The sequence below is a fragment of the Manacus candei genome, unplaced genomic scaffold (genome assembly GCF_025592945.1).
Source record: "Manacus candei isolate 608988 ecotype Guabito, Panama unplaced genomic scaffold, ASM2559294v1 h1tg000077l, whole genome shotgun sequence".
Classification (NCBI taxonomy): Eukaryota; Metazoa; Chordata; class Aves; order Passeriformes; family Pipridae; genus Manacus; species Manacus candei.
The window spans coordinates 2,087,858-2,109,049 of record NW_026138125.1 but is presented as its reverse complement, the minus strand read 5'-3'; the positions used below and the strand labels follow the sequence as shown (position 1 = coordinate 2,109,049).

Genomic DNA, 21,192 nt, shown 5'->3' with positions numbered 1-21,192 from the left:
CCTGCATTCAGAACTTGTGCAGTTGGTATCTTATGTACTAAATACAGTAAAATTAGTCTTAATAAAATTAAGCATTTTCTCAAAAGCAACAAAGAAAGAGACAGATTTGGTAATTAAAATAATAATAACCATTATCAACAATTATATTTTATAATAATAATAATAATTTTTAAAACTCTATAAAATATGACTAAATGTTGTAACAGAATCACCTCAAATTTTCCCTAGAAAACAAGAAACACAAATTCTTGTCATTACTCAGCTACAGTGCAAGTAAAACCAAGAATTTCCCATTTCTTCAAAGAAATAAAGAGTAAGATCTGAATGCTTAAAATCATTCATAGAAAACAAATAACAATCAAAGAATATTGTAGAAAAGTCTTACTATCTGGTTTAGTACCTGATATGTCCTACAGTTTGGGGATTGAGGTCTTCCACAAAGATAAAATAGAATAATCCGAAGTTCCTTTTCACAGTTGTCAACCAGGATGTCAGCTGGAATGAACCATCTGGAATCTGGCAGGAGGAGTCCCATGTCCCTATCCCCAGTGTAGAGTCCTGGACAGAACTATGTGGTCTTGAATCAGCAGGAACATCCCTTTTGAGTGCCTGAAAACCAACAAAGGAAATACATTACACTTTTACTCGGTGTGGGAGGGGAGAGGGAATTTGGTGACACCCAAAAGCTTAAATAGTCATTTTAAGGAAGAAAATAAAAAATCAGAAGCCACAGAAGAAATCAGCTTTTGTCACACCCATTTTACTTGTCCTATCGAGCAGCAGTGACAGTTTTCCTTAGAACTCCAGACATTAGAGAGTTAACACTAGTCATAATAAACATTTTGCTGGCATTCCTGGTGACACTGTTCCTATAAACAAGCAGGTATCTTCCCAAAGAGGCAGAAATCCGCAGCCCAGCGGGTGTGGGGGAGTGACAGGCCATGGAAGCTCCCAAACCCCTGTCAGTGTAACAGCGATTTTCTCTTTGTTGTAGTTAATAATCTACATAATCCATATTTTAGGCAACTTGAATTACAGAAGACAGCTTTATTTTACTCAGCAAAATAAATGCCATCGGATGAGGATTTACACAGTTATACAAAACTGATAATGTTCCATCTTTCCTCTTTTTTCACATTTGCTTCTCTGAGAAAGAAGTAACCCCATCACCCCCAAGGCAGCGTTTGAGGTGGAAGGCAAGGGCACACCTCTCATGGCAAAGCAAAAGTAACTCCAAGATGGTTTTCCCAAACAATCCAGATGCAGATACTAAGATTTATGAAGAAGCTTAGGTTAACAACCTTCACTGTAAGCAGAACTTGAAGAGAGATGCTGTTTGACTTTGTTGCCTGATATATGATTTGTACTATATTTAGTGTTCAAAAATATTACATGCTGAAGACAGAAAAAAAAAAATCATCAAAACTCAAAACATGTACGTCCAGTTGCAATTATAATATTGGAAAATAAGTGTTATTTAATTGATACTCCCTACACAAGTCACAAACATAGTAACTGCAATGAACACCTTGAAGTTTTCCCTTTAATCCCATCAAATTCACTAAGGGCTCCTGTCCTTTTGCAACACCATTTTCAAACGGTCTCAGCACCCTCAGTTACTAAAACTCCTGCTGCAAACATATTGCCTGCCTATGTCAATCCAGAAAACTGATGCACAGGAAAAATGTCCTCATATTTCCTACACCAACCTAACTGCAAATCATCTTAGAACTTGTTCTGGACAGATTTTTCCTTGCAGACAGATTTAAAGCTGCAGATTTGGTGCTATGTAACCTATAGGGGAAAGGGAGAGAGCTGAGGAAAAGCTCTATAGTTGCAATTCACACGTAAATATCTAGTTTTTGGGTTCACAGAATGTGGCTATTTTGAGTCAACTGGAATCACCATATGTGCATCCACGAGTAAATGCTTCAGATTAAGAGCAAAACACACTTAATAGAAAAATGAATCTTTGCTTACCTGATTTTTTAAACAATAACAGCCACAGATTCACTGTAATTGATAATGCAACCTTGTGTTTGTGACACACAACTGTGAGTTATAAGTACTTGGGTAACAGTCCCTGAAATTTCCTCTAATCCAGACAATTTTCATAGCTGAGATAATCTGGTTCTAGTTTCTAAAATGGCAGAGACTGGATTAAAAAAGACTTCAGGAATTTTATGTGCTTCAGTCTGAGCTGGGGGGGCAAATCACAGACCATCCTTATGAATCTCAGCTCTTTCACCTCCCCAGATAGTTGGATGTTAATTTACTGTGTCCTGTGAAGGACAGAAAAAAGGAGAAAAAAAAGCAGGAAGGCTCCTTAGGAGCTGCTCTACTCTCTGGGGAGGAAATTGGTTCTAGTCAGCAAAGTGATTGACTGACACCAAATCCCAGCACTGGCCCTAGACTGGACTGCAACACTGACCAACATAAAATCTGCAGATTTTAATAAGAGGGACATGATACCTCTGCCCTAAAATTATCTGAACAGTGAGAGGACTGAGCATTACTTATAATATTAAAAGTTCAAACAGCTCACAACAGATCTTGTGAAAAAAGCTTTTCAATCTTACTATATTTTAGAGGTGACAAAAATAGGCATAGAGAGGAAGTACAAGGACTTCCATGTAAAAGTGGAGGATAATATGTCACACTTAGCTTCTTCACCCTCAGGGCTGCTGTCCCCATCTGAGCACTTAGTGCTGAAATGTATGTTTTTCCTCTTGTTCATCAGATTAGTAACACTATACACCCACCACTCATCTTAAAAGTCCAGTAATTCTCTTTCTGAAAAGTTGTAACCACTTTGTCTGTGCAACTGTTCTCCCCATTTCAGAGGGCAAATCGTAATTATGAGCTGTGAGTGAAGTCTAGTACTGCATAGGCATGTGCTTGTCAGTCAGCACATCATAAAAAGGTCAGTGCTGTGCTCTTACTGCTTTCTTTTGCACAACCTGTGACAAGACAGAAAAAAAACAACTGATCCAGCAAAGCCATTCCTGAGTTTCATGATGGCAGCCTCCTGAATCCTGACACATGGAAAACCACGGGGTCCTTTGTGTCAGGTTCTGACTTCAAAATCATCATATGGAAACCCACTCAATTGACCTGTAATGAGTAGAGATATTTCTGGGAACAGGATCTACTCAATCCAATTTCTCTAATAGGCATCAAGAGTTCCATCTCCTTCTTGTGGGTGGTGTAGATGGAGATAGGAAGTTTTGCTCTGCTCATGATGGAAGAAATCCAGTCTTTTTCTTTTAAAAAGAAGGTAAAAGACAGAAGGTGATTTTTTGTTCTGTGTTAAAGTTACTATTAATATAATTGTTGTAAAAGACCCCAGGAACAGCTGTTAAAATAAATGATATCAAAATGAGGGCAAGAAATTGGATTAGAAGGGTGGGGGTTAAAAAATCCACGTTCAACACACAAAGCGGACACACTGTCAGTGGAGAGGTAAAATGAAAAACTATTTCTTAAACAAGCTTCTGTTCACCAATTCCTCAACAGAATTCCTGCACAGGCCTTAAGAGTATCCATGGTTGTGGACAAGATCCACCTTATTTTTACTATGAGTTTACCTCTAACCTGGCAGTCAAAATTTCGTGCTGAATTCTCGGTGGTTTGTTGCAAGTCATTCCAAAATCTCCAGTTAAACCTTGGTTTAACTCCCAACATCTAGTTCCAAGCAAAGCTCCACTTCTCCTCAGAAGCTGCTTTAACTTTATGTGAAAACTCCCCTTTATGCCTGTACATACACCCAGAGGAAGCACAGCAGCAGGTTATTTTCTCTGCTATTTATCACATATTCCATTAAACTGATTATAGGGATAATCCTCCCTAGAGAGAGGAAATATCAGGAAGGGGAAAAAATGCATAAAAGCAGCTCTGCATTAAACAATTACCATTACTACAAAAAGGCTAGACTAGTAATATCCTCCTCAAAAGCAGCACTATCTACTTAAAGGGAACCTACAAATCCACTTGGTTTTTCATTTGGGAGACCCAAGTTTTGTCTAAGGCTCATGTTATTTCAAAAAAAATCTATTACAGAAGGAGCTGCATGAGAAAAAACACAAACCAACTCTGGCACAGCTGCTTATGGAGCGACTCCCCCCACGGCTGAAGGGGAGGAACAGACTGATGAACACAACAGTCTGCAGGACAGTCCTGCCTTACCCCTGGAATAACGGTGAGGCAAACTTTCCTGGGATGTGGAAGTGCTTTTTTTTTTTTTCTGAGAGAAGTCAGGACATTTCCTAGAAAACCACAGCTGTGAAGACTCAAACAAAACCCTTGCCACAGCAAGAGCTTTTTCCAGCTGTTTTTCACCTCAAGTATACAAACATATTTATATGAGCACCATAAACTCAGGGCTCCTGTGATTAGAACAAACACCGACTCTCCCCACCAACCAAAAACGCTCATAAAGCTACAGATGTTCCTTTGTTAGGATGAAAGGGGAGAATGTTTATGCCTTAAGCAGAAAGATGTCAATCAAAATTATCTTACCATTACATTAACACAAGCTATGGGTATAACTAAAAGAGAATTACTGCATCCAGCTACTGCTCAGTTCTTGAGGACCACAATCCACACACAGTTCTTGGGAACAACTAACTTTGGCGAGTCAGACACCCAGACCAACAGAGAACTAACTCACCATTATCTGGTGAAGTAGATGAGTCCTGAGGCAAAAGATGGACAACATGACAAACACCTATATTTGGAACAGATTAGTTCCTCCTGGGAAACTTTCCTTTGGGGAGAGGTGGGAAAAGGACTGGAGGAAAACTGCCTGAGGTGACAAAGGAGAGGAAAGGAGAAGAAAAAACCAAAACAAACCTCCATCCCAACCCTGAAAATCCTGACTTGGAGAGCAAGGGAGGATTCCAGAGGGAGCAACAACTCTGCTGCTACAAACAGCCCAGGCTGTGCTCACAGATGCTCCAAGAGCCATAAGCCAAGGGCTGAAAACAGAATTTTGCTCTCCCTCTCTCAACTAGTGCTTCTGTGGCCCAGGCTGTTAAAAATCTACCACACAGGATCTATAAAACAGAGCAGCTGATTTTAAGATTGCCATTCATTTCACAGAAAATTCAAAGTAGATTTGTACAATTATGAGAAATAGAAGCTGGAATTATGCAGAGGCAGCTGTTCCCTTTTTCCAGAGAAGGCAACACCTGCTTTCTGCATGTTATCTTATGTCTAAAGTTTGAGACCCATTAAATGACTCACTAGGAAGACAAGAGTCCTGGCCTGCCCACTGCACTATGATATTGTGCAGGTCTGGCCTTAATTATACAATTATTAATAACAAATAAATGAGAAATTGATCCACTTTTGAAGTATGAATCAAAAAGATTCACTAATGTTGTTTAGATTTATGTACTAGAAAATGCTGTACGAGTGAATCCAGGCTGTATTGATTTAAATACACTTAAAACAGAGATTTATACTTTTCCAATGCTGCTATTTACCCAGGTTTGGAAGTTCTACATTAATCACTTAACAACTGAATGCTATTTATTGCATTAGCATTAGAAGATACTTCTTATTTGATTCAATTTACCAAGCTACTTAATAATCAGATTTTCAAAGAAGCAGTACAATGATAGATTAGAATAGAAACACACAATGTGCAGTTACTCTACCTCCTTCAAAATTAATTAAGGACTGAATGTATCCTGCTGTCTGTGCAAGTGATGTCCTACTACCAAGTGTAGGCATCATTTAAAAATTAACTGGACAGAAATAGCACCAAATTTAGCAGAAGACATTTGCAGACTTTCTTGAGAAAAATCCCTCCAATTAGGACAGAAAATCCCACAATTGTGAACCCAATAAAAGGCTCTCACAGGACTGCTCTGTAAGGAAGGACAGACTTAAAGCATCAGAACAAACCTGTCAAACACCCATTTCAGCCCTAAGCACACTCTGGTGTGCAGGTTATTATTTGTACAACAATAATGCTGCATATCAGAAAGAAAAAGTGAAACTTGCCCTTGGCCTTGTAGTTCATCACTTAAACACTCCTTTTCTTTACTGACACATTTTCATGCTACAACCTCTGCAATACTTTTAAAGAACAATACAGTGCCCTTCTCTGTCACACCTGGGGCCTAAGACAGAACACTACCACTGTTCATAGGATGGCTGACAGGCTTTTAAAGAGGACACCTTTCCCAGGAATAGGCATGTGAGAAGCCAAGGTGTATTATTAGTAACTATCCCTCCCCCTCCCTTTATAATTTAAATTCTGAGCAAGAATCTAAGGCTCTATAATCCTGCCTCACCTTCTCCTGTGAGTTCACTCCTGAATGCAATAGGAATGCTTAGCTGACAGTGACAAAAAATAACAAGATAATTCCTTCAGGAACGTAGCTGCATAAATGAGAATATGAATTTAACAACCAGCAAGACTAGAGCAGTCTTTTATTCTACATATTGATAGGAAACTGTAGCATTCAAGTACTTATGTAGAGTTTGTCGTAATTTTTTATTCACAAACTCAAAAAATAAAGCTTGAAATGTACACTGAATAAACTCTGCCACTGTAAAACACTTCTTCAGAGGAATCTGAAGGGTTGGCTATTCCACTCTGCACAAAGCACTGTCACTGCCCTGTGAATTCCCTTCCTGCACTTCAATTTGGACTTTTAGGATATGAACAATCAGAGCAGAGTACATCATAGGAATTAAAGGTTTCCTTGTGGAAAATGAAACAGTCCCCTGGATGTAATTCCTGCTACAACAGAACATGGCAAAGGGGTTATGCTCAGGTGCTTCCAGCTCACTATTAAATTTGGTAGGCTTCAGGTACTTTCCTTTTAACAATTTAGGAAAGGATTGGCATTCCAGGATACCCCTTAGGGAAAAAAAATCCCACCACAATCCTTGTTTTCACATGGGGAGCTACACATGAAGAACAACAGGAGTCCGAGTTCCAACAGATGCAGGGTTTCTGATGAAATTACAGTCCCAGCATTGAACAATCTGTGGTGGATGGAAACCAACTTGGCTTGCATTTGCATATTGTTATTACAAAGCCCAGCTCTGTGGCCAGGCCACTCTCATTAAGGTAACTATAATAATCTCAAATGGTTTATACACTATTTAAAGTTGTAGCTCCATTACGATCTGTTCTCACTTTTTTTTTTTAAGCTTTAGGGAGAGAGGGGGAAAAAAATAATTTCCGAAACAGACTTTAAAACAGTTCCCTAAACGCAATTTTTTATATAATTGCCTCCTGGAGAGCATCTGCACAGGGCAGATGTACATTGGCAGACAAAAGCCTGAACACTACTGCAGCATTAACCTTTCACAAATGCCAGCCCTCAGAGAGAGCTGAGCTTTAGGTTAGTGCAAAACACATCTGTGGAGTGGCTCAGCCTCCCCCCCCAGAGGACGTGCCTGTCCAAAGGCATGAGGGACGAACTAGTTCAAAAGCTCATGAAATCCAACATGATGTGTCTTTAGTTCCTGCCAGCACAGTTCTGTTGGCCTGGGAGGCGAAAAACGAATGCCCTCCTCACATGACATTGCTGGAGCAGCAAAAGCTCTGCAGAAACAACTGTGCTGACGAAGACTTTGTTGGCTTGGCTTTCATGATTCAGAGGAACCCGACTGACAGCACAAAAACTCCTCCTGGCTCTTGAGTCTCCACTCTGGGAGCTCTGTGGCTGATCCTCACCCAGCTCTGTGTCCCTGTGCCCACACCAGCACCTCCCACAGCTTCCAGCCATTTCATCTGTCAAGCAACTCCCAAACCTGCCCTTTCTATCCTCATGTTGTTTATATTCCATGCTCACCCATCATCCTTTATCAGCTCCTTTTGTCATCTTGCATATTTTTTCCCCCACAATTTTTTCATTTTCAACTCTATATTTAGAAAGCTCCCAACAATTCCAGGAAACACACTCTGTAATACCACACAGCACAAAACTCTGCATAAATCACCATATAATCTGTTTCATATTTATCTCTATGTATCTATCTAAGACCTTCAAGTCACAAAGTCAGTCAGGTGAAGGACCCAAAACTGAAGCATCTACCTGTTTTCAAATATCAAATAGTCAGTTGTCCTATTAAAAACAGCTCTTAGAAAGGGGAGAAGAATCAACTGTTAATAGATCATTCCCTGAAGCTTCATTTCTAGTGTTAAGGCCTTAAAATGGAACCGGAGAAGAGTAACAATATGTTTTTTCTGTGGCAATTGGAAATAAATATTTGGGGAAAAAATAACTGGTTTTCCCTTTTATGAGGTTATTGATGCTTATTAAATGTCAGAGGGTTTATAGTACGATAAAGTATACCCTGAGCTGCTTTAAAAACAACTAAATAAGAAAGATTAAAAACTTTTTAAATATTACCAAGCTGTAAGCTAACCAAAGGTATCTTCAAGTCTTTTCAGCTCAGCACTGATTAATTTTCCTATATTAGAAACAGGACAGAAGTAATAGTACATAAATATTTTCATTTCAGATACAGTAAAAAATCATCTTGCTACTTAAAACACTTCACAGAAAGCATGACAACCACTACAAGCAGAAAACACATAACACCAAATAAAGTCCATGCAATCTACATGTCCTCACGATACAGCAGTAAATTTAAAACCTCAAAATAGTCAAAGATTGATTTTTTTCCCCAGTTATTTTAAGTAAATAAACTGAAACGTTGCCTGTGACTATTTTCAGTGGATACCCTTCAAAGAGCAGCTTTCTTAAAAAGACACCAATTTCCATTTCATTTAGCAAAGAGCCACTCAGAGCTGCACACAACAGCTAAAATTTTTCTAGGCATAGTTCAGGTTTTATTCTTAGAATATGTAAGTTAACATTTTTCCATTGTATTTCCATCAATAACAACAGGGGAAAGTGTCTCCAGAAGTGACACACAAATTTCCACAGTGGTAGGAACAGACTCCTGGTGTCACCAGGACAGATTAAAGACTGTGTTCAGGGCCCTAAGATATGCTTTGATAGTGCAGAAACTTGGTAAAAATTAAATTACTAATCTTCATGGAATCAAGTGTCATCATTTTTAACAGTCATCAAAAACTAGTTGTTATCTCAACAAAAAGATATTTGCTCCACAACATAAGACAGTCACCAACATCCTGCATAGGAAAAAATAATTTTCATGTAGCCTCCTGTAAATACTGCTGCTGTTTTGATTTGAAACCTATTTTTCAGTTCAAAACTTATCTTTATAAAAAAAAATTAATCTTGCTTGTACTTCCTCAATGGAATGGAGATAACAGCAACACTTAAAAAAAAAAATTAAGTCTTATTTCCCATTTAGGCTGCCTTGGGAAATTGTCTTGTTTTAGCAGAGATATTCAGAATGGTTTCCCAAGCCCTGTACAAACAGAATACAAAAGAAATAAAAATTAGCAAGAAAGCCATTATTAAATAAGAAGATACAAGAAAAAACCTTTTTCAAGTCAGTGATTAAAGAAAGAAGAGATTTAGGGATGCCAATGACCTCTGTTGATTGATTAGGCCTAAATAAACGCCTTTTGTGGGAAAAGAGAAACCAAATGCAAACTGCAATTTGCCTACGGACATTTTCTGCTCCTCTCGGCCAGCGTTGGAACACCCCACTGCAGCACCCACAGACCTGCCTGGCACTGGCACTGCTCCACTGTGCCATCCCTGAGGATGTGCTTTCCATCCTCCTTCACCTGGGGCTCTGCCTGTGCTGCTGGAGCCCCATCCCAGGCAAAGCCACAGCTGGGCATCACTGTCACCCAGGGAGGCACCACAGCTGTCCCTGCACTGCACAGCCACCCAGGGAGTGATGCTGTCACTGTCACCCAGGGAGGCACCACGGCTGTCCCTGCACTGCACAGCCACCCAGGGAGTGATGCTGTCACTGTCACTGTCACCCAGGGAGGCACCACGGCTGTCCCTGCACTGCACAGCCACCCAGGGAGTGCCTCCTTAGCGAGTCACAGCCCTCCTGTGCCGGAAAATGGCTGTACAGATTTAATCGCTGCCCCCGTTCACAGCCAGATCTCTCTGAAAACGAAAGTTTGTACCACACCCCGAGAAATTCTGCAGTGACACAGAAGTAGGGCAAAAGCATTCACACATTAAAGATATTAATTTCCTTCCTAGACAGTTTTACTTCTTCAGTTTGGCATTGTGAACACGACTCAGAAAGCCAGCACAGTCACTTCCCAGTGCCAGCAGACAAACGCCGCTGTCACCAGCACTATGAATGCCATGGTAATTTTCTGGACTGGCACATAACCACCATCAGAACCCAAATAAGGAAGAAAAATGTTTTATAAACAGAGGAGTAGAAAAAAAACCCTCCAGTTATATCATATTAATATCCAGTTAATTATCATACTTCCAAAGTCTGTATCCAGACCAGGGGTCTACAGCTTTCTTGCTTGTGAGAAACTGCTCTCCCTGCCCCACCTGCAGCATCCCCACAGCACTCAGCAGCACATGGAGAGTCCTTGTTGTACTTCTCTGAAGGATCCTGCACATCAAGGGAGGCTGGAAGGCAAATGGGGCAGGATTTTTAATCTGGGGGCTCCAAAGAGGGGAGATACAATCTTGGGAGGCTGTAATTCCTCACAAACAGGAATCAGGATCCTATATATTTGACAAGACTAAAAAATTCTTTATATTTATATATATATACACCTATGTATATACACACTCATTTCTGTAATATAACAAACGGAAAACAATAAATCAAAAACAACCATAGGAAGTTTTAGACCTGTCACAGACTGCAGCAGTCAATACCAATATATAAAAATATCTTTTGGTACTGAGACTGCTGTAGCCTGGAACAGATCTAAATCTTTCTATTCTTGCCATTCCCCTCTTCTGCCACCTCTGTGTTCCATCTTTAAAGCCTCCACTCTTTGTGCCCACACACAACAGTGGCACACTGACACTCAACACATCTTGGCTGTCATCCTTGACCTTTTCAAAAAGGATCAATCCTTGATCTTTTATGAAAAAAAAAAAAGTACATTTTTTTCTTTTAGCTGAAGATGGCAGCTCTGGGAATACCAGGTACTTTTCTTGTGCATGGGGAGTTCAGTGTAACTGTTGGCTGTGCCTGTCCTCTACACCACAGTTCCTCCCTCCCTCAGCACACGTGCTCCCCATTCCTGTGTCCCATCCCAAGCCATGGCTTCAGGGATGCAGATGGCAGCTCTTTTGATTGAGATCCGGTCCCACATGTTGCCCCATCCACACACCCAATTATCTCCCCAAGTCTGTAACAGCTCCAAGGAAATACACACAAAAGGCACAGTTCTGGGAGGTCCTTGATATTCTCAGAGAGGTTTCACCTCTTCTCTTTCAGCTGGTCTGCAACAGGAGCATTACTTGTCATGGAAAAGTTTCCTTTAGCAGGATTTTAGGAAAGAAAATTACTCTTATTGTTTTAATCATGCAATGAACACCCATGTGCACAAGCCACTCATTGCAGGGCCTGTGCTCTGCTGCCAAAGAGAAGAGTTTCTAATTTCTGGACACGTCACACAGGTGACATTAATATCAGAATAATCTGTTCAGCAGTCCCCTCACACGACACCAGGCAAACGTGTGTGTGTGCGTGTTCTGCCTGTTATAATCAGATTTGTACTCACACACTCCACAGCACCCAGGAGCATCTTTTTAATCACCAAGATCAGCAACAAGATGCAGCTAAACCCAAATAGGAAATAAAGTACTACCCAGAGAAATAGGACTGAGCAATGAACTACTGTTATACCCTGTACTGCCCCTTAGAAAAATTTGGTTTATTCTTCTAAAACTCACACATTATAACGAGTTGGGCTTTTATGAGCTTCTGTAACTCCTGTCCTGGAGACTCATCCTACAGGAGAGAAGAGATTGGTCTGGGTTTACTTTCTCATTAGCAAAACCTTTTTCCCCCCTCCACAAATGTATTGGTCTGCTCTGACTGATGGATTATAAATGGGAATAGCTCTTGTCACCAGAAATGTTCCCACATCAGAAATGTACTCTGTAAATGTCCATCTGACGCTGTGGCCTCAGCTCTGGGAATGCCTTTATACAAAGATAATGCCAAAAGCAACTGTGTGCAAATGAACATAGAAATAACATGTGTGAAACAGGACAACCATATGAACTGAATATCGTAATAATGCCTTGATGTATCTCTTACATTATTATTTCATTTTATAATATTATTATATTATTTTAATTATTAGTATGTTTAAGAGTAAAAAACCCTAATTTTCTGGAAACAGGAGCTGGAGCACTCAGGGTTGGTTTACAATTGCATGAGCAACCCTGACTTAGTGGATCTTCAACTCAAAACACACATAAATTGTCTCTGCTATCAAACACACACAGTTACCTTTGCTGAAATACCATCTAACAGAACAGGCATGGTAAGTTCAGCAATAGGTAAGCAAATAAAAAGTTTCGATTCAATTTAAATTTGAAAGCAATAGCACATATCAAACATGCAAGACAGATACTCAAGAGATAAGCAAAAAGCTGTCTAGAGAGCAATCAGATGCTTGCTAAGGGAGGAAGGATTCTAAGCTTGAGAAAAAAAAAAAAAAAGTGAAGATATGCAACACCACGTCTTCAAAACCATTTTCCTGAAAAACAATCCCCTCTGATAGTTGTACTGAAAGCTGCAGCAGGAATAAGTGATCATGGAAATGCTTCTTACCTTTCTTTCTTTTCTTTTTAACTCATAACAAACTTCCACCACTCATTAAGTGGCAAAAGTGCACCATCAGTTGTCTCCAAACCAGTATCTGACTCAGAATAGAGGAGACTGGACTGTCCTAAAGGAAATTCTCTTTAGAACTTGAAAAGGAGTATTGACACAGGGACAGAAATCCAACCTGATAAAAAGCCTGCTCTGTGAGCCAGGGTATATTGGGAAGCAGGTGCTACTGGCTCTGCAATATCCAATCTCTTCAGGCACAAGTAACTCACAGCAAGATTTATGGGCTTGTACATTTTCAGGACAGAAAGGGCAGGACACAAACTCCTGGAGGAGGACACTCACAGCTCACAAACTGAAATGTTCTAACTAACAACAGCCTATCCTTTCAGAAGAGGGAAAAAGAGATGACAAAGAAAATCAGTTCTTTGAAGATTCATAGAGAACAAGCTGAAAAGCCTCTGGACCAACCACAAGACATTTAAGAAAAAGTTTAAGACACAAAGAGCTTAAAAAATACTAGAATGGGATACTTTAACTATTTCTCACAATTCCAAAATGAAGTTTATCTATAAACCTAAAGGAAATAGAGCAGCTTTTCTCAGTGATGTGAGAAAGAAAGACACCTAAACAGTGTCTGTCTTATAAAAATGTACTACATGAAGCCACCTGCTGACTACACCAAGTTCCATCCACTTGACTGATCAAGACTGGTCTTATCTGAACTGCTCCTAAGTCTTAAACATTTGATTGAAGAGAAATATAATTATCTCTCCCCTTAAAGAAATGATGTAATTCCAGATTGGTCATGAATGCTTATTCTGTGTTTAGTTCATATCCACATAAAAATCTCTCAATTCCAAGAAGGCAGAAATGCTCCAGCACTGCAATTTCATTCCTTTGAGCCATAAACTCAGTTTAGACAGTATATAGTGATGAAGTAAAAATAAACAGCTTTCTCTGGTGCTTTTATTTTTGTTCTAAGAAATTAAATATATCCTCACTCTTACCAGTGTAAATGAAACAATTTCACTGCTGCCTAGAAACTAGTCACCATTCAGCCATGGTTACTATAAAGTGTTGTCCAGGTTTAAATACAGTAGACTTGAAGCTAAAGCCTGGAACTTAAACAATCCCAAAACACTGACTGTGCAAAGTAGCCTTAAAGACTAAATGCAAATACATTCTGGACAATGGACACCAAATGAACAAGTGTCTGCCTGATGGGTCCATTTGTAGGGCTGGTGGATGATGATTAACTTACTGTTAATTAAAAAGTCTGGACTAACAGTACAAAAGTAAGCTGAAAAATATACTTCTAGGATTCACAGAATTCCAGATTAAGGATCTCTTTACAAGTACTCATTATAGCAATCTACTAGAAAAATATCAAATGTACCTCTGGGTAGAAGAAAACTTTTGGTGTTACCTGGAGTACAGAAATTCTAAATAATTAAAGAGGTGCAAAACATTCACATGACCAGACTTTGGGAAGGAAAAACAACCAACCAAACACTTGGCATCTCTCAAAGTTCATAAAAGCTATTACTAAGAATGTGGAAGGGATGTTTTTGGGACCAGGTAAAGAAGCCAGAAGATACATTCTGTCCAGTTCTTCACCTCTTGAACAAGGCAACTCTAATCTCTTATTTTCTTCGAGGAGTGAAGAAAACTTAAGAGAAAACACATTCTAGTAGAAAATGATCCTGCAGTACTGAGGTAGCCATTCACTTCTTTATTATGGTCCTTACAGTCATGGTCAGTGAAGCAAAAAAACCTCAAACCACCAAACCTTTTCCTTTTCCTCTAGAAAGCACAGTAGAACACATTTTAAAAGGCCATATTTCTAATTTTCTGAGCACTAGATAATTGTGCTACACAAGAAAGGGAAAAGAAATACCACCAGTAGAAGCTCTGGCCTATCTCCACAGTCTGGAACAAGAACCACACAGATTACACTCAACCACTGCCTGATTTTTGAGATCTACAGAAACCATTGCTGCTTAATAAATGAAACAAGGCTTTGCTTCTGCAGTCCAAGCAAAGAACTGAGGAGTGTCTCTTGCTAAACCAGGGAGTGAATATATCACAAAGCAAGACTAAAGATCAGTCACTCTGGTTCGTCAGATGTTTTATCACTGTAATTTCTGTCCTTCACCCCCAGCTGTTCCTATTACTGAGCATTCTCATTCACTCTTAAACTCACCTCTAAAAACTGAGCATATGACCCTTTCAAGACTTTCACATTTTCTCCACAGTCCAACCTACTTCATTATTAACAAAAATAAAAGGAAATGAAGATACGTAAATTTAGTCTCAAGACCATAAATTCATGCAAACCTAAAGAACACAGCATGTCTGGTTCTGCATTCATATCTTGATATTAACTTTTTCCTAAACTGCAGTTTAAATTCAGACTGTTCTAGACATTGTTTTATACAGAGTCATCTAAATGCCAAGCATTAGATAAGCAGACAATTAAACTACTGACAGGTTGGAGTTTAAGGTCATCCCCAGTGCCTGAAAGCAGAATGTGCAATATCCTCTCACCCACACAAGGATCATTGTGCTTTGGTTTTTAATGAAAAAGCAACTGTCTGAACACAAAATAACACCCCTGACAAATTTTCTCTGGGCTCCTCCACAGGTGATCCAGTGAGGGGACTGACACAGTGGGCCAGGCACATGCAGGTCCCATCTGCTGAACAGAAAACCTTTAAAACCATTGCATGAGAACCAACACTCAGAACAAAGTTGTGTTGTCTACCTGGATATATTTTTCCATTTTTCTCCAAATAATTGTTTTCCCCATAAGCCAAACTTTATGGTCTCCACAAGGGTTGGGATATGCAAATATTGATTCTTTAGAATGTCCTGATTTTGAAGCCATGCTGTCCAACACCCAGGAGCAATTCACATGGAGCTGTCACACCTGGCAGGGGATGGGAATTTTTGGTACAGACACTATCAAGCAACCAAAAAAGCCAGGGTTTTGTCTATTCCAGCAAAAAGTCACAACGACCAGTAGTTCTGAGAACACAAAAATGAGAATAGAGAACTGTAAGAAACTGTTTATACGAAGCCAGAGTTATTTTCTGCAAAGAGACAGCTGAAGTACAGGTTCCCAAATAATATAAAGTCTACCTCCAAAATGACAAAAACCCAAACAATAATATTTAACTCATGTTTGCAAAATTCTGTGTTTTGGTAGCACAACAAACTGTGTTATCATTCCAAAAATTCTAAACTAGAGCATGGGAACAGCTCTTCAGTGGTAGGTGCCCAAAAGCAAGAAAAGAGAAGAGAAGGAGGCTTTGGGTAGAATCACGATGAGCAATTCAGTTGTAATCCCACATTTTTCCCTTCCTTCAGTTGTTCCTTGTCCTTCCCCACAACTTAACATTTACTATGTCACTAGTTAGCAGTTGCCAGGATTAAACACCCTTCAGATCACTATAAACCCAAAGTAGCCAGTTCTTGAAAATAACAATATTACCCCAGTCATCTGGAAAGCCTGGAATTTGCAGGCACAAAGAAACCCCCTCAGAAATCACAAAACTTCTCATTAATTAATTTCAACACTCAAGTACCTCAGAGGCAAAAGACTAAGGAACATATTAGTTTAGACCAGGGGAGATGTAAGAGTCTGAACAAATCTGTATGTTCCTAGAGTGAAGTTTGGCTCCAGCTTGTTGATGTACCAGAGGTCTTTATTATTCTCTAGAACCCATAATATGAAAATCAACAGGTAAAATAAGACAAGAGTAGCAAATTTTCTCACAGCAGGTTATGTTTTACCTTCCACCCACACAGAAAGGAATGAGAGGAGCTGTAGGGTTGAGTCAAACAAAAGGCAGCACAACCCAGGAGGATCTGAACCACACAGGTCAGAGGGGTAGGGAAAGGGCTGGAGCTTTTCCCCTGCTTCAGGACAACAGAGAGGGTTTGGAAAGCAGGGTATTTTTAATGTTGTTTTTCAATGAATTTTTCTCTCCTGGAAAAATAAAATCCAGCTTACCAGTTTTACTCCTCGGTTTTGTTCTAAAAGTAAATCTTCTGAGATAAACATGTCCCAGCTAAAGCAAGTGAGCGCTGCAGTTGAGACTTCTGGGAGCTGTGGCACCAGCAGCTTCAAGGACTTTGTTACCTCCTGCCCCAAATTTGTCTCAGGTCAACTTCATAAGCACAAAGGAAGATCTTTTTAAATCCCAAAGTGTTTAAGGTTAAACAAGATCTGACTTTTCATGTAAAGTCAACAGGGGGAAGGAGAAAGGAGGGAGGAGAGACAGAGAGGGGTCCCAAAGAACACCAGGAGTCAACATGTGATTTTGGTTTAGTTTCTTGCATATCTGCACAGCCAAGCATCTCCAGTCAGATAATGCAATGGCATCAGCAAACCCTAAAGGGACTTTAAGCAAAATCAGCATCATATTTAATCATCTATGACTAGTCAGAAAAAAAAAAAAAGATAATAATTTTCAATTAATGTTACATAAAAGGAAATCATTATTTTTTAAACAGCCAGGGCTGGGACCTGGAGTCGTCACCGGAGATGCAGCCTGCAATAATCCAGATTGGATAGTGGGCTTTGCTAGACAAACAAAAGCTTTTTCATAGATGCAACACTAATTTTCAGAATGTTGCCAGGGCAACAGCAGACTGTAACAAGAATTTCTGAATAATGAGCAGGTGGCAATATACAAAGATCTTCGACTCCTGACTGAATTATTTATATGTAATCCTGAATGGTGAGATTTAGGAAAGCAATAGCCTTATTCCACCACCACAAATGGAAATACTACTTACCTAGTCCAGAATATTTATTAGAGTTCTAAACATGCACTGCTTTTTATTGTTTTAACATGAGATGTAAAGCAAGATCACTGGTCTGAACACAAAGGCTCACACCTCTACCTAAAGAGGCATAAAGTTATTTTGCATAAAATACTGTTACACAATCTAATAAAATAGTGTTTCTAAGCCAAAGCTAAATCTAATTTTCTATCCAGGATTCTCCTTGTACGGATTCAATAGCAATTCCAGAAGGACAGGAACAAATCCTGGCAATTACAAAGTAAGGATCAGACTAACTGAGAAGAACTGGACATGCTTTACCCATCACACACATCCACAGCAGGGATTTTGCCAGATATAAAATGCTAGGGGAGGATATTTTATATGGACAGTCAAGAGATAGCCTATTACTGCATTTCAAGAGCAATGGCAGCAACATGTGGCAAGATTTTTGTTAATTTAAAACTTTTAACTCTGAGAAGTCAATATACTAACTAACATAAATTCCATCACCTGGCTTTCCAACCAAGTCTCTGATCAGCTGATCAGCAATGGTTTGAGTATCTGGACAAGGCCAGCTGGAACAGTCTTCTTTTTGACAGAAAATAACTATTTTGCCTTTTTCTAGGACTGAACTTTTCTCCCTGTGAGTTCCCTGAGACACTGTAAGATATGAAAAAAACCTGCCCCACCTTTGGGGTTTTTTGTCACAGATCTCTGTTTCAAATACCAACAAAATAGTAAGATTTGTAGTTATTTTAAGCAAAGTTCCCAGTTTTTCAAGATTAACATGGTCTATGTATTGAGATATAAATTCACACGCCACCAGACAATTGTGCATTAATATTTGTAAATACAAACTACAGAGCTGTTTTACAAACAGCTGACATTACCAATATAAGTTCCCAAAACAGAGTGAAAGATGGATAATCTCATTTTTTGATATCATTTTGATAACTACTCTTTAATTCTCCATGAAGCCCCGCACTAGAAGAAAGACATCAAGGGGCTGGAGCGTGTCCAGAGAAGGGAAGGGTCTGGAGCACAAGTCCTGTGAGGAGCAGCTGAGGGGGCTCAGCCTGGAGAAAAGGAGGCTCAGGGGGGACCTTTTCACTCTCTACAACTCCCCAACAGGAGGGTGTAGAAAGGTGGAAGTCCGGGCTCTGCTCCCAAGTGACAAGCAACAGGACAAGAGGAAATGGCCTCACAGTGCACCACGGGAGATTTAGGAAAACTTTTCTTCATGGAAAGGGTTGTGAAACCCTGGCACAGCTGCCCAGGAAACCTGGTGGAGCCACCATCCCTGGAGGGATTTAAAAGACATGCAGATGTGGCACCTGGGGACCTGGGTTAGTGGTGGCCTCGGCGGTGCTGGAGGAATGGTTGGACTCCATGATCTCAGAGGTCTTTTCCAATCCAAAAAATTCCATGATTCTGTTTTTTACTACATGCAATTGTTTCATGGATCTGATTTGAGGACAAGCCCTGGAATAAGTTACACGTTAAATTGTCTTGTCAGGACGTGTGACAGCTGGACAGATGTGAACACCCCCAGACAGCCAGACAGAACTGGGTTTAAACTGAAGTTCACCCAGGGAAATCTCACAACAGAAATTTGACATCTGGCCAAGTTTTACCATCAAAGTCTTCCATGTCAGCGAAGCTTCCTGAATCAGGTTATAGCTAAAGCAGTTTTCTGTGGAATCCATAATTGTTCAGTGGAACAGTCTAACTCACAGAGGATTAAAGTATCCAGTTCTTACAGCTGGTCTTCCTGCATTGTTTATAAATGAGCTTCTGTCCTCTGCAGCAGCTTCAGTCTAAACAGGTTTAACACCCAGTGCTGAGCAGTTCCCTGCATTGCAGCTGAATCCTGCAAATTCCTTTGTTCCTCCCTCTGGTCAGAGGGAGGTAAGAAGACAATCTACCTCACTCACAGGATGGCTTCATGGAACAGCTGTTTAACCACGATCCTATAGCTCAGAACTGGAGATCCTGGCAACAAGGCAAAGCAGAGCAAAAGGAGCATCCTTTTGAACACTTCTGAAAGCATGTGATCATCAGCAGAACAGCAGCTTCATTGCCTGGAACAAGGCACAAGGGACACTGGGAGCTGATTCCTCCTTTCCCCAACTAAAAAAACCTCACAGCATCACTTTGGTGCTCACACCCTGTAAAGATACTTCACCTTCTTAAGCAGCAGAGGGGTCAGTCAAGGAAGTAATGCCAACATTTACACCAAGTACCAACCTTTTGTGAGGGTATAATCACTGAAAAAAGAGGCTCTGCTTTTAAGAAACTTACCCAAATCAAATGCTGTCTCTCTCTTTGGAGGGGAGGGGAAAAGGAAAACTACACTTAATGAAGAATTTAATTTAAAAAAAAGTATAAACACAGGACAAATACTGCCACCAGGAAGCTTATATTCTGAAGCATCTCTGTAACTCAGTGTTCAGATGAGAAACTAGTGTAGTGCCTTAGAACTTACTGAATTTATTTGAAAAGTTTCTGGAAAACTACTTTATGGACAAGTATAAAGGCATGAGGGAAATTAAAAATAAGCACCATTGTTTTCTTAAAAAATACCTCAAAGATTGCAAAGCCATTGCAAATTTGACAGGAGGAAAAAAACCCACCTTCAAAATACACCTACCAAATGCTCCATTCCGCAGCTGAGCACACTCAGCTCTGGGGGCACAAAGGTTTTGAGAGCTTAAAAGAACAGGAAAGAAAAACCTTTCTGAAAATCAGATTTTTCACATTTGAAGGGTGTTCATTTACAACCTGTATTAAGTTTTGCCCAACATATCCTGGAAGTGTGAGCAGAGCAGACAGCCAGTGCTGCAGTCATTCCCTGTGGTACCAAATGGGGGATAAGGAAAGAGGATGGTTTGAAGAGACAGCAAGTTTTAACTCTCTTCTACCACTGAACAAGTGGATCCTTAGGAGTATTATTCATGTAGTCAGAATATTCAAGCAAAGGCTTATTAATAATTAATGAACTATCCATTAATAAGTATTAGAATCCTGCACTTCTCTGAGCAGAAGGCTTTACTTTACAGGCAATTCAGGACAGGGACTTTGACATACTCTTAGGCCACAACAATCCAGGGATTGAAGATAATCAGGCTGTCCTTGATGTATCACTTCCTTATACAGACATACAATATAGTTATATTAATATATATTAAAATAAGTTGCTGAATGTTAAGTAGGATTTAACAATGTTATGTGCTAAGGAATCTTCTCTAAAATAACCACGGAACTTCCCTCACCAAGACACAGGGAGAAGAGGCTGGAAAGGAATGAAAGCCCTCTAAAAGGAATAACCACAAATTCAGCTGGAAGAATAAATGCAGAGGAAGGGGGGGAAAATCCCAACCAAACAACAACTGACAAACAAACAAAGCTGAAAATAAACCCCACCCCAAAATACACTGATCAACCACAAGGTAAGCCTGGGAAATCAGAAACAAAAGTTACCACTCCGAGTCAGAATGTGCTAAGAAAAGGTTCATTATCCATAGAAACAGAAAAAGTACACAGGAAAACCACTATAGTACATCTGAAAATGAATCTGAAAGAGTGCATTCAAAGGAAAAATGAGAATCACTAAGTAAGTGCTGAAGACACCATACTCACTAACTGCAGAAAATTAGAAATCTCTCATCAGATCAGAAACCCCAAAGTAGAGATTTTTTTTTC

General features: G+C 39.8%; 1 protein-coding gene across 11 annotated transcripts in view; it reads right to left on the bottom strand.

Annotated features, from left to right (window-relative positions):
* Positions 1–21,192, bottom strand: part of R3HDM1 (R3H domain containing 1) — a 76,952-nt gene that overhangs the window by 47,982 nt on the left and 7,778 nt on the right. For all 11 annotated transcript variants that reach the window (XM_051810249.1, XM_051810250.1, XM_051810254.1 and 8 more), the window contains exon 2: positions 401–609. The gene's annotated coding sequence lies outside the window, so the exon portion shown is untranslated. The remainder of the gene's footprint in view (positions 1–400; positions 610–21,192) is intronic.